The following is a 15491-nucleotide window of genomic DNA, read 5'->3' as shown; positions in this document are numbered from 1 at the left end:
TCTGGCTAATGGGGAGTAAGTAAGTAAAAGTTTATTTATAGAGCGCCTTTCACAGACATAAATCACAAAGCGCTGTACAACATGATAAAGATCAGGGCAAATAAAAAACATCAGAAAAACAATAGCAGTGTTAAACGTAGAAAATAAAATCATGAGTATAAACAAAATGAAGGTGTGAACCCAAACAAAGCCTTCTTTTTGAAACATTTAGGGAGGGAACGCCTGGATGAAAAGGTGAGTTTTTAGATGATTTTTAAAGACCTCTACAGTGTTAGAGAGACGGAGATTTGAAGGTAGACTGTTCCAAAGTCTGGGTGCAATAGTCTGAAAGGCCCTGTCCCCTTTGGTTTTCAGTCTGGTTCGAGGAACAGCCAGGAGGTTTTCAGATGTGGATCTAAGGTTCCGTGAGGTGATGTGTGGGGATAAAAGCTCTGATAGGTAGCTTGGAGCCTGGTTGTTAAGAGCTCTTTAGGTCAGGACTAAAACTTTAAACTGTATTCTATATTCTACCGGGAGCCAGTGGAGGGACTGTAAAACTGGAGTGATGTGAGCTCGTCTGCTGGATGTGGTTAGGAGTCTGGCTGCTGCATTTTGGATGGCTTGAAGGCGTGAGAGGGAGGTTTTGCTGAGACCAGTAAAAAGAGCGTTACAGTAGTCTAAGCGTGATGACACAAAGGCATGGATGATTTTTTCCAGATCTGCAGTAGAAACCAGTTTACGGACTTTTGAAATGTTTCTCAGTTGACAGAAACAAGAGCGGGAGATGGTTTTGACGTGTGAGTCTAAACTTAAGGCTGGATCAAAAATAACTCCTAGGTTTCTAATGTTGGCCTTGGCTGATGGGCAAAAAGAGGCAATTTCTTGCTCGATTTTTGGCTGAAGTTCCGGGGGTGCAGCAATCAGGGTCTCTGTCTTGTTAGCATTTAGGACAAGAAAGTTGCTGGACAGCCAGTTACTGATCTGGGTCAGGCAGAGTACAAGTGTGGCCAGCCTGTCCAACTGGTGTGGCATAAAGGACATATAGAGCTGAATATCATCAGCGTAGATGTGGTAGGAGATGTCTGGGAAAGACTGAATGATGCCAGCAGGGGCGTCGGACTGGGGTGGGAAAGGGTACCGTTTACCCAGGGCCCACTGCAGGGAGGGGCCCTGAGACAGCTTTGAATAAAAATGTTTTATTGTTGTTGTTTTTTCTCCCCAACTTACTTAATGTCTTAATAAACTTCCCTTTACCTGGATAAAAAGGTTAAGAAACAGAATTTAGCCTTAAAAATAATAACTGAATAATCTCTGAGGTAGGGCTGCAACTAACGATTATTTTCATAATCGATTAATCTGTCGATTATTTTTTCGATTAATCGATTAATCGGTTTGTTATTGTTTAGCTATTTAACCTATACAAGTGATGGATGCATTTCAGTTAAGAACAAAAAAACATAAGAGAATTGTGCAGTTGACTGCAATCTATTTTATTGCACATGAACACAGTCAGCAGTATAAAATGAGCTAAACAGTGCAAAATATCAGTCCAGAATAATTTTTAGCATTAGCTGGAAGCCTGCTCCTTCCACCATGGATAGTGGCCTCATGTCTTTTACCAGCATGTTTAGAATAGAGTTTGTAAGTGGTATGAATTGCTGGGGGGTGAGTGTCTTCTTCCCCATGTAGTTGTCCATCGTTGCTTGTTTTTTTCTGCATAAGAAACACAAATAGACTGAAATAAGTACACATATAAAATAAAGCAGCACACACACTACAACACTAAATCAATATTATATTATTTGAATTAATTAACAATATACAGTGATCATTTATTTTGAGGGTTACGTTCTACAAAATAGCCCGCAACAGGAGATATTCAGAAAAAAAGTAAAACATTTTTACTATTAAAAAGCTCTAAGTAAGAAGCTCATGAGGTTTTTACTTTGAGTCGGGAGTGTTTAAATTAGCCAGAGAAATGTGAAAAATGTTTATTTTGTGTAATACTGTTTAAGAAACATGATAAAAATGTGTTGTGAGGCGTTTTACAGCGTTAGATAGTAAAACAGCCTTTTAATAGTAAAAAAATGACTTTTTCTGAATTTCTCCTGTATTTAAAAATTGAAAGTGTACAACTATGCCGCGTTATATTCACCTGGACACAGCTTGTCTGTATATTTTTCTCCGCGGAGTTGTCCTTTTTTGAATGAGGAACATAGTTATGGGTTTGTGCCGTTTTTCTCTTAACGAGAACATTCTTATAAACAGACGTGCTAAATTTGGCAAGCGCATGATACACAACACGGAGGAGATTCACGATTGCATCTAGTCAATCAGAAGTAGAACACCGCAGACTGACGCGGCAAAAAAACATGTTTAACATCCACTATAACGAACTCAGCTAAAACACTAAGTCCAGCTTGTTTATTTTCTGTTACTTACCGGGCTGGCTCTTCCAAATGACGGCTCACTTGACCGCGGTGCTCTTCCTCTGCTGCATCAGCCCCCACATGCTTTCGTCTCAAATGTGCTCCCATACTCGTGAGGTTTTTGTCCGGGGTTTCTCTTCAGTTTTGTCGCTTCTATTTTTCTTCCGTATTTCCTCTTGTTCCGCCATCTCTCACAGCAAGATGAGCGTCAGTAACGTGATACGTCATGAAAACCGAGGGCACCTATTGGCTCATTTCTTCTTCTACGGCTCCACTGGTAGATCAGTGGCTCATTACTGCCACACACTGGCGGCAAATTTAACAGCTTGTAACCGATGTCAGATTGTGGTAAAAAATAGACTTTATGCGGTAAAATATGATTATTAAACAACTAATCGATGACTAAAAAAGTTGTTAACTATTTTAATAATCGATTATAATCGATTAAATCGATTAGTTGTTTCAGCTCTACTCTGAGGCATCTATCACCCCTTAAAAATGTGCAAAGTGGTTTAGTCCACACCACGGCCAGGGGCTGCACGGCCGCATATACAGCTATGAGACATCGCAGATGCCGACAGCCAGAGCTGGAGGCAGGAGAGTCAGTCATGTCTTTTTCCCAAGAAAGGGAAATCTGGCTTCCAGAAAAGAAAAGAAGGAGAAGGAGGAAAAGTTAATTGAACAGAAGCAAGTAGAAGGACGGTGAGCAGCAGCAGCAGAACACAGTTTTAGCTGATATTAGCTAGCTCTCAGAAGCTGCATTCATGTTAGGTGTTCAGTGTTAAACACCTTTAGTTTCACCATCAAGATCAAATATAAATTAATTAGTGTTATCAGTGATAACACTAATTAATTAATATATATATTAATCAGAATTATTATCGCGGGTGGCCGCCGCCAATTAATTCGCGGACCTCGCAGTAAAAACAGGTTCACTCTGTGTGGATATTTCAGCTCCTTCCCAGTCATGGACCAGGACAAACTTGGTATCGATGGATTCGTGGTAATCTCAGGAATGAGAAGCTGCCACTGCTTTTCGTATAGCATGATGACACTGGTGTTAGAGGATTGTTATTGACTTGGTTAGATATTTTAAGCCTATTTTTAATTTCTTTATATTTGATCTTGAAAACGGACAATCTTATAATTTGGCTGATAATGCAGGGATTATAAAATTTAGAGTACATTACATTCACAGAGAGAACCTGGTTTATTTCATGTCATATGTATTTAATATATCAATACATATCAGCAAAGCTTAACATCATGAACCATGACAGACATGACTGAAGAGCAGATGAAGATATCCTGCCAGGCACTGATGAGAAAATATTACAAGGATCTCACAGCTGAATTTGAGAATGAGATGCTACACCTGAGAACAATATATGGTGCCACATTTCCACACATTCGGTCTCCTCTTGAGCTGCTTAATGCCATCTATACAGGATGCAATTACAGAGCATTTCTGGAGAAGTTTGTATTAAACTGAGGATTTTTTGCACACTACCTGTGACTGTTGTTGGGGGTGAACGGGCTTTTAGCAAACTGAAACTGGTGAAAAATTATTTGAGATCAACAATGTCCCAGGATAGACTGAACAGCCTAGCTCTTCTGTCTATTGAAAGCCAATTAGCCAAAGGATTGGACTTTAAAGATCTCATAAGTGATTTTGCTAACATGAAGACCCGTCAGTGGGCATTTACTGGAAAATAAATTCCAGGATTTTTGTTTGAACACATTGTTGGCAAATAAAAATAATTATGTGTGAAGTCTGGGCTTTTCACTTTTATTATGCTGGCATTTGTATTTGCTCAATATAGAGGTTAAACTAAGATCATATTTATTATCTTGTCTTATAGCATGACAAAAAATGTGTAAGAGAGATATTAAGTAATTGAGCATGGGGGCCCACCTAGACGACTTGTACCTAGGGCCCAGAATTTGGTGCTACGCCCCTGGATGCCAGCTAGGGGAAGAATATAGAATGCGAATGGTAGAGGCCCTAGAACTGAACCTTGTGGGACCCCGCATGTTAGAGAGGCAGTATCTGAAGAGAAGGTTTCGGACTTCACTGTGAATGTTCTGTTGGTGAGATAAGAAGAGAGCCAATCTAGAGCAAAACCTGAAATCCCAGCCAGGGCCTTCAACCTGTTTAGTAGAACGTTGTGGTCTACAGTGTCAAAAGGAGCCTAAGTCTCCTCCCCTTCTGGCTGGGTCATGGGTCCCCGATCAAAAAAAAAACAGAATGTTAGTGAACTGGGCTATAAAAGTTATTTTCTTGTCTTTGTGGGCTTTGCCTTACGCCCTGAGTCACATCTGTCAGACTTTTCTAATCCTAGAGTTTCACCGTCTATCAGATTTTCTATCAGAAGCTAATGCAGGAGATAGCGGCAGGAGACTTTGTTCATGTTCAGCCTGCATGAAACACTCAGTGACACATTAGAATCAGAAATAATCATTTAATGTATTTTTTTCAGTGAAGTTGACCTACGGTATGTATTGACAACAGATTTGTTAGATTTCCAAAATGTGTCCCCCCCAATATTAAACTCGTTCCTACGCCCTTGTTGGTATGAGACGTGCCTCGAAGATCCAGAAGTGGATTACAATCTGAAAATAAATTTTGATTCTGACGGAGACGGCCAAGAAAGCTCCGAACATGATTTGAAACCACTAGAAAAAACTCCTGGATCTGGAAAAGTCCAGCAGGAATCAGCTGCTTGTGAAAAACATGAAAACGTGGAAAAACTTTTAAGGCAGGTGAGTGAACTCAAAAAGCATCTGAGCCGTGCAAACGAGTCTCTGAGGAACGAGAAGAAAAACAGAATTAAGGCCGAGTCCGATTGTGCTTTTTACAGGAGAGAAATTAATGAACTGGAACAAGGACTGGATTATTACCAGAGCAAGAGAGAGACCCATGAAGAAATCGTGAGAACTTTAAATATTCAACTTAAGGAAAAAGATGATTTATGCGAAGATCTCCAGAAGCGTTTAAAACAGGAATCTCAGATCAGAGCCCACCAAAGACAGAAGATTCAGGAGAAAGACATAAGTAACGAGAACTTAAAGAAAGAAATCAGTAAACTGGAAGAGAGACTGGGTTTCCATCAAAGTGAGGCAGAAACCCCAGAAACCCAGCACAAAAGAATTATGGCTTTAGAAATTCAGCTGCAGATAAAGGAAGGCGTCTGTGCAGATCTCCAAAAGCGTTTAGAGGACCAGCCCGACCTCAGGCGCCAGCTAGAAGACGAACAGAAGAACTGTTTCTACAAAGATTTAATCAATCAGAACTTCAAGAAGCAAATTGGAGAATTAGATAAAGAAAACACCGATCTTAAAACCAAGATGGAGGATTTTTACTCCATGAAGAAGCAGTTGGATGAGGTGTCTGCACAGCTGGAGGAGAAATCTTCTCTCTGTGTAAAACTGGAAGAACGTTTTAACAAAGAAAAGCAGCTGAGAGTCCAGTTAGAGAAAAAACAGCCGAAAAAAGACATCAGTAAGGAGAAGTTACTGATAGAAATTAATGAATTAGAGCAGGGACTGGATTATTATCAGGATGTCGCAGAAACCAGACTGAACAGACTGCAGACTTTAGAGAACGAGCTGCAGAAAAAGGAAAGTCTCTGTGAAGATCTGCAGGAACGTTTAAACCAGCAGAGCCTGCAGTTAGAGCAAGAACTACAGAAGAGTCACAACAAAGACTCAGTTCATCAGAGTTTAGAAAAAGAAATTGGAGATCTGCAGAAGAAGAACGGAGACCTCATGAGCAAGTTGCAGACTATGGAGGACACAGAGACCAGACTCTATGGGGCAATCACAAACCTTCAGCTGGAGAAACTCAGAATAAATGAGCAGCATGAAGAAGAGTTTGAAGCCCTGAGACTGCAGCTCCAAGACCGTCTCTGCTCTGAGCTCCAGGCTGCTTCTGAAGGGAGTTCACCAGAGCCACACACACCTGTGGAGAGTCTGGAGACAGATCCTACTCAGGATTGTCAGACGGACGCAGACATTTGTCCTCCGACTGAAATCTGTCACGAGTCAGAACTGGTTGGATCTGTAAGTCTCCATGATGATGACTGTCCACCTAAAGAGGACCGTCCACAGACAGTCAGACACCAGAAGAGCGTTTCTATGTGGAGACGCTTTAAAAAGTTTATGACTCCGGCGTGTCGACGGAAACACAAAACCACGTCATAAACAGATCATGTGACTGGTTGAACCCCCCCGAACACACACAGCCAGAGGAAAAAAACAGGGCTGCATGTTGGAGACGATGTAGAAAGTTTAGCTTCACAGCGAGGTCACCGGTTCAAATCCTTTCCATGTGAAGTTAGCATTTTCTCCCTCATGTATGCGTGGGTTTTCTCCGGGTGCTCCGGTTCCCCCCACACGTCTCTGGCTGTGAGTGAGCGAGTGAATGCGTGAGTGAATGAGTGAGTTAGGGCTGGGCGATATCACCCAAAGTCAATATAACGCTATAAAGAGGATTTCACCTAGAAAACGATACATGGACGATAGCTACAGGCACGCGCAGAAACAAAAGTTGTCACATGCATTACGCTGAGTCAATGGCTGTGTTCGAGTTGAGGCGCGCCTCGCCTGGAAAAGAGACGAGAGCAGACGGACGCGGCAGGGGGGGGTGGCTGAAAGCCGGCATTTAAGTCGGACATATTTCCCTACATGTGTAGCTCGCGGGTGACGACGGGTGAAGATATCGCATTAGAGTTCATAGTTTAATTTTTTATTTTAATTCTGGTGCCTGTTTGCAACTGAAACACATCCTCACATGCTTGTGGATATCATATGTTGTAGACATGTGCATATGAAGGCATGACTGTTGTAAGAAGCAAAGGTTATCAGCTGTAGTTTTAGTGTGCTCATAGGAAACGTGGCAAAAGAAGACTACAGTGATCCCTCGTTTATCGCAGTAGATGCGTTCCAGACCTGGCCGCGATAGGTGAAAATCCGCAAAGTACGGACACCATATTTACAGTACAGTACTATATTGAATTATCGTATGATCATATTCTCTTTTTGTGGGTAAAACTAAAGAAAAATATTTTTTACTTGTTTTTTTTTATTGTTTTATTACTAAAAGTGCATTTTATGATGAAATTGATGAAAAAACAGGAATTTCTTGATATTTCGCATAGAAAAATGCCACGAATCGGTGAAAAATACCGCAAATCGACAAATTTCCCTTGAATAAGGCTCCAAAGAAAAAAATCCGTGAAGTCTTGAATCTGCGATAAATGAACCGCAAAGTAGCAAGGGATCACTGTAAACACATTTCTCACATGGCCTACATAGAGCTCCGGGAGTTGACGCCACTTCTCCCGGCATGCAACAGTTCAAATCAAATGGTGCCATCTTGGCAGGCAGTTGCCCGCACTTAGGCTATTGTTATTTGCAGAAAACCCAAACTAGAAACCCCAGGATGCCATAACAGATGCGGACAAGATGAGGGAAGAGCCGAATTCCCCGAGATCCATAACACAGCAAACATTGGATCATTGCAATAAAACGCGCTAGTGACCGGGCTAAAATGAAACTGTGGGATCCCGGGAGCAAAGGTTTTTGCGTACGCAACGACCACTTCATATCAGGTAGTTAAACCTGGATCAAGATTGGAACCAATCAGATCTTAGATCAGGTGAGAGCCAGGCGTTTCCCATCATGCCCTAGGTTTTGCACCCGGTGGAGAGCAATTGCAGAATTTTGCTCCAAAATCTGTGACCGCCTTGATCTCACGATGCCTACGTAGGCATGGCGTAAGAGCAAGTCGGACACAAATCTAACCGGCATGCACTGCGTGCCGATCACCGGTGATCTAATCTGCGCGGAACTGGCTCATCTCGAACACGGCCATTTTTATGTGACTCAAGGCAGTACAGCTTCTTAAAGGGACCTGAACGTTGCCAACCCTCACACACCTTTTCTTTTTTTTTTATGATAAAATTTATTGACATGGCAAAATGATCTCGATAACAGTCAGACATTTCATTAACACATTTTTTATGTATTGCCCTGCCCTGGAGTGAGTGAGTGAGTGAGTCCCATCCGCTGAATCACCACCTAAACGCGGTGGCTGGGTTTGTGCATCTCTATGAAGGCTGAAGGCTGTTGTGTCGGGGTCTCGGTTCCAGGTGAGTCTACCCTGGCGTAGCTTTCTCAGCTGAGAGGTCAGACTAAGAGTGATTCAAAGACTTATTTTATAGGAAGCCGTGAAAAGGGCGTGGCTGGTCTGTGGATCTCCGGAGGCAGCAGACAGGTACCAGATAGCCAAGCGGGGTGCTGCAGTGGCAGTTGCCGAGGCAAAATCTCGGGCGTGGGAGGAGTTTGGTGAGGCCATGGAGAAAGACTATCGATCGGCTCCAAAGAGCTTCTGGCAAACTGTCCGGAGTCTCAGGAGAGGAAGGCAGCAACTCGCTCACACTGTTTACAGTGGGGATGGGGAGCTGCTTACGTCAACTGGGGCTATAGTCGGACGGTGGAAGGAATACTTTGAGGAGCTCCTCAATCCCACCTACGTGCATTCCGAGGAGGAACCAGAGCTGGGAGACCTGGGGATGGACTGTCCAATCTCGGGGGCAGAAGTTGCTGAGGTAGTCAAACAACTACACAGACGCGGAGCCCCCAGGGCCAGATGAGATTCGTCCTGGGTATCTCAAGGCTATGGATGTTGTAGGGCTGTCGTGGTTGACACGTCTCTGCAACATTGCGTGGTCATCGGGGGGCAGTTCCTGTGGAGTGGCAGACCGGGGTGGTGGTCCCCATCTTTAAGAAGGGTGACCTGAGGGTGTGTTCCAACTATAGGGGATCACACTCCTCAGCCTCCCTGGAAAGGTCTACTCCAAGGTACTGGAGAGGAGGGTCCGATCGATAGCTGAATCAGATTGAGGAGGAGCAATGTGGTTTTCGTCCTGGCCGTGGAACTGTGGACCAGCTCTATACCCTTGCAAGGGTGATGCAGGGGGCATGGGAGTTTGCCCAACCAATCCACATGTGCTTTGTGGATTTGGAGAAGGCTAATGTCCGCGTCCCCAGGAGCACCCTGTGGGGGACGCTCCAGGACTATGGGGTGGGTGGCTTTCTGTTAAGGGCCATTCAGTCCCTTTACCAGAGGAGCGTGAGTTTGGTCCGCATAGCCGGTAGCAAGTTTCACCTGTTCCCAGTGAGGGTTGGACTCCGCCAGGACTGCCCTTTGTCACCGGTTCTGTTCATTACCTTTATGGACAGAATTTCTAGGTGCAGCCGTGGTGTGGAGTGTGTCGAGTTTGGTGGCAGGAGAATCTCGTCTCTGCTTTTTGCGGGTGATGTGGTCCTCCTAGCTTCATCCAGCTCTGACCTTCAGCTCTTGCTAGGTTGGTTCGCGGCTGAGTGTGAAGTGGCTGGGATGAGGATCAGCACCTCCAAATCTGAGACCATGGTTCTCGACCGGAAAATGGTGGCTTGCCAACTCCGGGTCGGGAGAGAGGTCCTACCTCAAGTGGAGGAGTTTAAGTATCTTGGGGTCTTGTTCACGAGTGAGGGTAGGAGGGATCGGGAGATTGACAGGCGAATTGGTTCGGCGTCTGCAGTGATGCGGACGCTGAGCCGATCTGTCGTGGTGAAGAGGGAGCTGAGCCAGAAAGCCAGGCTCTCGATTTACCGGTCGATCTACGTCCCAATCCTCACCTATGGTCATGAGCTTTGGGTAATGACCGAAAGAACGAGATTGCGGATACAAGCGGCCGAAATGAGTTTCCTCCGTAGGGTGGCCGGGCTCAGCCTTAGAGATAGGGTGAGGAGCTCGGGCATTTGGGAGGGACTCGGAGTAGAACCGCTGCTCCTCCGGATCGAAAGGAGTCAGTTGAGGTGATTTGGGCATCTGGTCAGGATGCCTCCTGGACGCCTCCCTGGGGAGGTGTTTCGGCCATGTCCTGCCGGTAGGAGGCCCCCGGGTCGACCCAGGACACGTTGGAGAGGTTACATCTCTAATCTGGTCCGGGAACGCCTTGGGGTCCTGCCGTAGGAGCTATTGGAGGTGGCCGGGGAGAGGACGGTCTGGAGCTCCCTAGTTGGGATGCTGCCCCTGCGACCCGGACCCGTATAATCGGAGGAAGATGACGACGATGACGACGACGCCATGAAAAGATGCTTTTGTCACACATCACACCCACTTAGGTGTTGACCATGGCATGCACTGTTTTCCTGGGGCTGTTTAGTGATTGTGCAGCAGAGAAATCAATAATGATCAAAAAACATTTAATCATTTCTCATTTTGGGTGTGTGCTAGGGCTGCACAATTAATCGTGATCTCAATTCCAAATGATAACGATTTTAAGCAGCTGGCTAGATAAAAAAGGACTGTGTTCTCTGTTCTGGTCCTGCCATGCTCATCAACAATCATGTTGTCATTTTAAATGTTATATTTTGTTAAAAACCGTGGTTTACATTTTAAGAAACATGCCTATTACCTACCTCTCTCATCATCAGTGTTTAACTTATTCAAAAGTTGTGTACTTAACCCTCTCAGGCTCAAAATAAGTTTTGATAAAAGGACGAACAACTAAGTCCTTCAGGGTACTTCTGAATTAAAAACGCTCATGAAATACGTATGTGGAGTAACCAGGTAGGTAGATTTTAACCTGCCTGCCTCCAGAGGGTTAAGAGACGACGAGAGACATTTATTGTTTTCATGTTCAGCGACAGCTGTTATAAAGCTGATGTGCACGTAATCAGTGCAATAAACACTTATTCTGGAAAAAAATCACGAGAGAATCGGGATCTCACTTCTAAGCAAAATCCTGATTCTCATTTTAACCAGAACTGTGCAGCCCTAGTGTGCGCATGTCTCAATCTGCCTAGCCAGCTAAAACTCTCACGTACGTGCAGCCAATTACTCTTCTCCACCAGAGAAAATGATCTCTTCAATAGAAGTGTGCATCCCCACAAATGTTACGTAGGATCTTGCTTTTGGGCCTCCATAGCTGCATTCTTGTGCTGGCGGGCAGGTCCCCTTTCACTGTTCTGGAAGGAGGTGGACTCTGGTTCACTTTTTTGCAAAGACTTTCCATATTTCAGCTCTCAAGATGATGCCCTGCACGACTCGGTGCTTTTTTTAAATTGCTGCTATTCCTGATTTTGTCTGCACAAATCTTCTTGCTGGTGGTGCATTTAGCCGCGGAATATTTTACCATCTGTGAAAAATCCTGCCATGTGAATTCATGGATTTTTTTTTCACATTCTGTCTCTCACAGTTGAAGTGTACCTATGATGAAAATTACTGACCTCTGTCATCATTTTAAGTGGGAGAACTTGCACAATCGGTGGCTGACTAAATACTTTTTTGCCCCACTGTATATGTAAACATATATTTATGTACGTATATGTAAACATATTTATTTATGTATATGTAAACATACATTTATGTACGTATATGTAAACATATGTTTATGTACATATATGTAAACATATATTTATGTACGTATATGTAAACATATGTTTATGTACATATATGTAAACATATATTTATGTACGTATATGTAAACATATGTTTATGTACATATATGTAAACATATATTTATGTACGTATATGTAAACATATTTATTTACGTATATGTAAACATATGTTTATGTACGTATATGTAAACATATGTTTATGTACGTATATGTAAACATATATTTATGTACGTATATGTAAACATATGTTTATGTACGTATATGTAAACATATGTTTATGTATGTATATGTAAACATATATTTATGTATGTATATGTAAAAATATTTATTTATGTATATGTAAACATATGTTTATGTACGTATATGTAAACATATGTTTATGTACGTATATGTAAACATATATTTATGTACGTATATGTAAACATATGTTTATGTACGTATATGTAAACATATATTTATGTACGTATATGTAAACATATGTTTATGTACGTATAGGTAAACTAATGTTTATGTACGTATATGTAAACTTATTTATTTACGTTGGTAGAACGTTTATTGTCTCTACATGTTTTCTGATTTCTCCTTTTTCCATGAATGGTTTTAACATATTTTTCATGTTGTTTTGTATTTCATTTTTTTAATGGTTTGTATGTTTTTATCGTTTAACATTTGTTCCATGAGTTGTTTTAATGTGTCCATTATTACTGTAGTCCTTCCCTCGTCAGCTGGTAGGATGACGGTGTCGTTGTCATTGCTGCTCTTTCTTGTTTGTGACGTTGCTATGATGTATTCTGCTGTGTTTAATAGGCCAGCTATGCTGTTCCTCATGTCTGCTTCGGTACTTTCTTCTGTGATTTGTAGACAAGCCATCTGTGTTGCTACTATGAATCCTTCAAACGGGATTTTATTGCATAAATGAGTCATTTTTCAGTAAACTTTCTTCTGCTTCTGTGAGTTCATGTTCATGTGAAAGGTTGCACATCCAGGCGTTGTCCTGTTTTTCTGTCCATCAGTTGGTTTAATTTCTTTATGTGTCTTTGTTTGACCTTGGTGGATTCTTCTTGTTTTTGCATGACGTGTCCTTCTACTTGTGCCATTGTGGCTTTATCTAGTTTGTAAAGCCTTTGGAAGTTCAGGTGTCCATTTTCCTGATCGTTTGTTTTAGTTTGGTTGTGACGTTCCGGATCCTTTCCTTGTCCGGTCCGTTGTGTGCTGTGCCGTCTCCGTTCTGATGGGGGTTTTAATTGCACGGTTGTGGGTGTGATGTCCTCGTCTCAGCACCTTTAGTTGAAGTGGGGGTGGTTCAGCTTTAGGTGTAACTTCTCCAACCGTTTATTGCTGAAAAACAATCATGTTTAATTGTATTGTTAGTAACGTTGCTGTTATGTGGTGAACTTCATTTCTCCTCCATCGTTTAAACAAACAGAGAAGCAGGGACGGAGCTGCAGATCTTCTCAGACCCTTCAGAGCAGATCTGAGTTATGAAACAGAGCCACAGACCGTCTGGCTGCCCCGCTGAACCCAACACTTTTACTTATACAGGTGCTGGCCAGTAAATTAGAATATCATCAAAAGGTTGAAAATATTTCAGTAATTCCATTCAAAACGTGAAACTTGTACATTATATTCATGCAATGCACACAGACCAATGTATTTCCAATGTTCATTACATTTAAATTTGATATTCATAAGTGACAACTAATGAAAACTCCAAATTTGGTATCTCAAAAAATTAGAATATTCTGAAAAGGCTGAATATAGAAGACACCTGCTGCCACTCTAATCAGCTGATTTACTCAAAACACCTGCAAAGGCCTTTAAAAGGTCCCTCAGTCTTGTTTTGAAGGCACCACAATCATGGGGAAGACTTCTGACTTAACAGCTGTCCAAAAGACAATCATTGACACCTTGCACAAGGAGGGCAAGACACAAAAGGTGATTGCTAAAGAAGCTGGCTGTTCGCAGAGCTCTGTGTCCAAGCACATTAACAGACAGGCGAAGGGACGGAAAAAATGTGGTAGAAAAAAGTGTACAAGCTCTAGGGATAACCGCACCCTGCAGAGAATTGTGACGACAAACCCATTCAAAAATGTGGGGGAGATCCACAAAGAGTGGACTGCAGCTGGAGTCAGCGCTTCAAGAACCACCACGAGGAGACTCATGAAAGACATGGGATTCAGGTGTCGCATTCCGTGTGTCAAGCCACTCTTGAACAAGAAACAGCGCAAGAAGCGTCTCGCCTGGGCCAAGGACAAAAAGGACTGGACTGATGCTGAGTGGTCCAAAGTTATGTTTTCTGATGAAAGCAAGTTCTGCATTTCCTTTGGAAATCAAGGACCCAGAGTCTGGAGGAAGAGCGGAGAAGCACAGAATCCACGTTGCATGAGGTCCAGTGTAAAGTTTCCACCGTCAGTGATGGTGTGGGGTGCCATGTCATCTGCCGGTGTTGGCCCACTCTGTTTCCTGAGGTCCAGGGTCAATGCAGCCGTCTACCAGGAAGTTTTAGAGCACTTCATGCTTACTGCTGCTGACCAACTTTATGGGGATGCAGACTTCACCTTTCAACAGGACTTGGCACCTGCACAAAGTGCCAAAACCACCAGCACCTGGTTCAAGGACCATGGTATCCCTGTCCTTGATTGGCCAGCAAACTCGCCTGACCTTAACCCCATAGAAAATCTATGGGGTATTGTGAAGCGGAGGATGCAATACGCTAGACCCAACAATGCAGAGGAGCTGAAGACGACTATCAGAGCAACCTGGGCTCTCATAACACCTGAGCAGTGCCACAGACTGATCGAGTCCATGCCACGCCGCATTACTGCAGTTATTGAGGCAAAAGGAGCCCCGACTAAGTATTGAGTGCTATACATGCACATTCTTTTCATGTTCATTCTTTTCAGTTGGCCAACATTAGAGAAACACACATTTTTTCATTGGCCTTTAGAATATTCTAATTTTCTGAGATACCAGATTTGATGTTTTCATTGGTTGTCACCTATAAATATCAAAATTAAACGTAATAAACATCGGAAATACATTGGTCTGTGTGCTTTGCATGAATATAATGTACAAGTTTCACGTTTTGAATGGAATTACTGAAATATTTTCAACCTTTTGATGATATTCTAATTTACTGGCCAGCACCTGTAGCTACAGCTTCATGCTTCTCCAGGGTTCTGCTGTTTGGTCCCGATGGAGTCCGCGGGTCCGCCTGCACCACTGATGTACAAGATGCTGCAGCGACAGCATGAATGAATCATTTCTGCATCACAGTCGGGGTTGGGCATGAGTGCATGTGGCAAGATGGCTGCAAGCTGGGAGAGTTTACATTCATCCTGTCATCAGGGCCTGAAGGAGATTTAGTGTCTGTCTGCAGAACAGCGGGAAAAGTTTCAGTCAAACATTCACTTAGTGAGTTAGTGAGTGAGTGTGTGTGTGTGTGTGTGTGTGTGTGTGTGTGTGTGTGTGTGTGTGTGTGTGTGAAAGTGTGCAAGTGTGTGTGCATATGGACGTGTGTGTGTGTGTGCGCGTGTGTGTGCATATGGACGTGTGTGTGTGTGTGCATATGGACGTGCACGTGTGTGTGTGTGTGTGTGTGTGTGTGCATATGGACATGCGTGTGTGTGTGTG

The 15491-nt window shown here is 43.0% G+C and overlaps 1 protein-coding gene and 1 long non-coding RNA gene across 4 annotated transcripts in view; one reads left to right on the top strand and one right to left on the bottom strand.

Annotated features, from left to right (window-relative positions):
• Positions 1–15491, top strand: part of fras1 (Fraser extracellular matrix complex subunit 1) — a 232789-nt gene that overhangs the window by 46371 nt on the left and 170927 nt on the right. The gene's annotated exons all lie outside the window — the stretch shown is intronic.
• On the bottom strand, positions 1452–2615 carry LOC139072198 (uncharacterized). Its single transcript, XR_011521791.1, has 2 exons — positions 2422–2615; positions 1452–1692 (listed from the first exon to the last, which is right to left on the bottom strand). It is a non-coding gene; the product is annotated as an uncharacterized lncRNA (long non-coding RNA).

This window comes from Nothobranchius furzeri, chromosome 10 (assembly GCF_043380555.1).
Source record: "Nothobranchius furzeri strain GRZ-AD chromosome 10, NfurGRZ-RIMD1, whole genome shotgun sequence".
Taxonomy (NCBI): domain Eukaryota; kingdom Metazoa; phylum Chordata; class Actinopteri; order Cyprinodontiformes; family Nothobranchiidae; genus Nothobranchius; species Nothobranchius furzeri.
The sequence above is the reverse complement of the archived record's forward strand: the minus strand, read 5'-3'. Positions and strand labels throughout refer to the sequence as shown.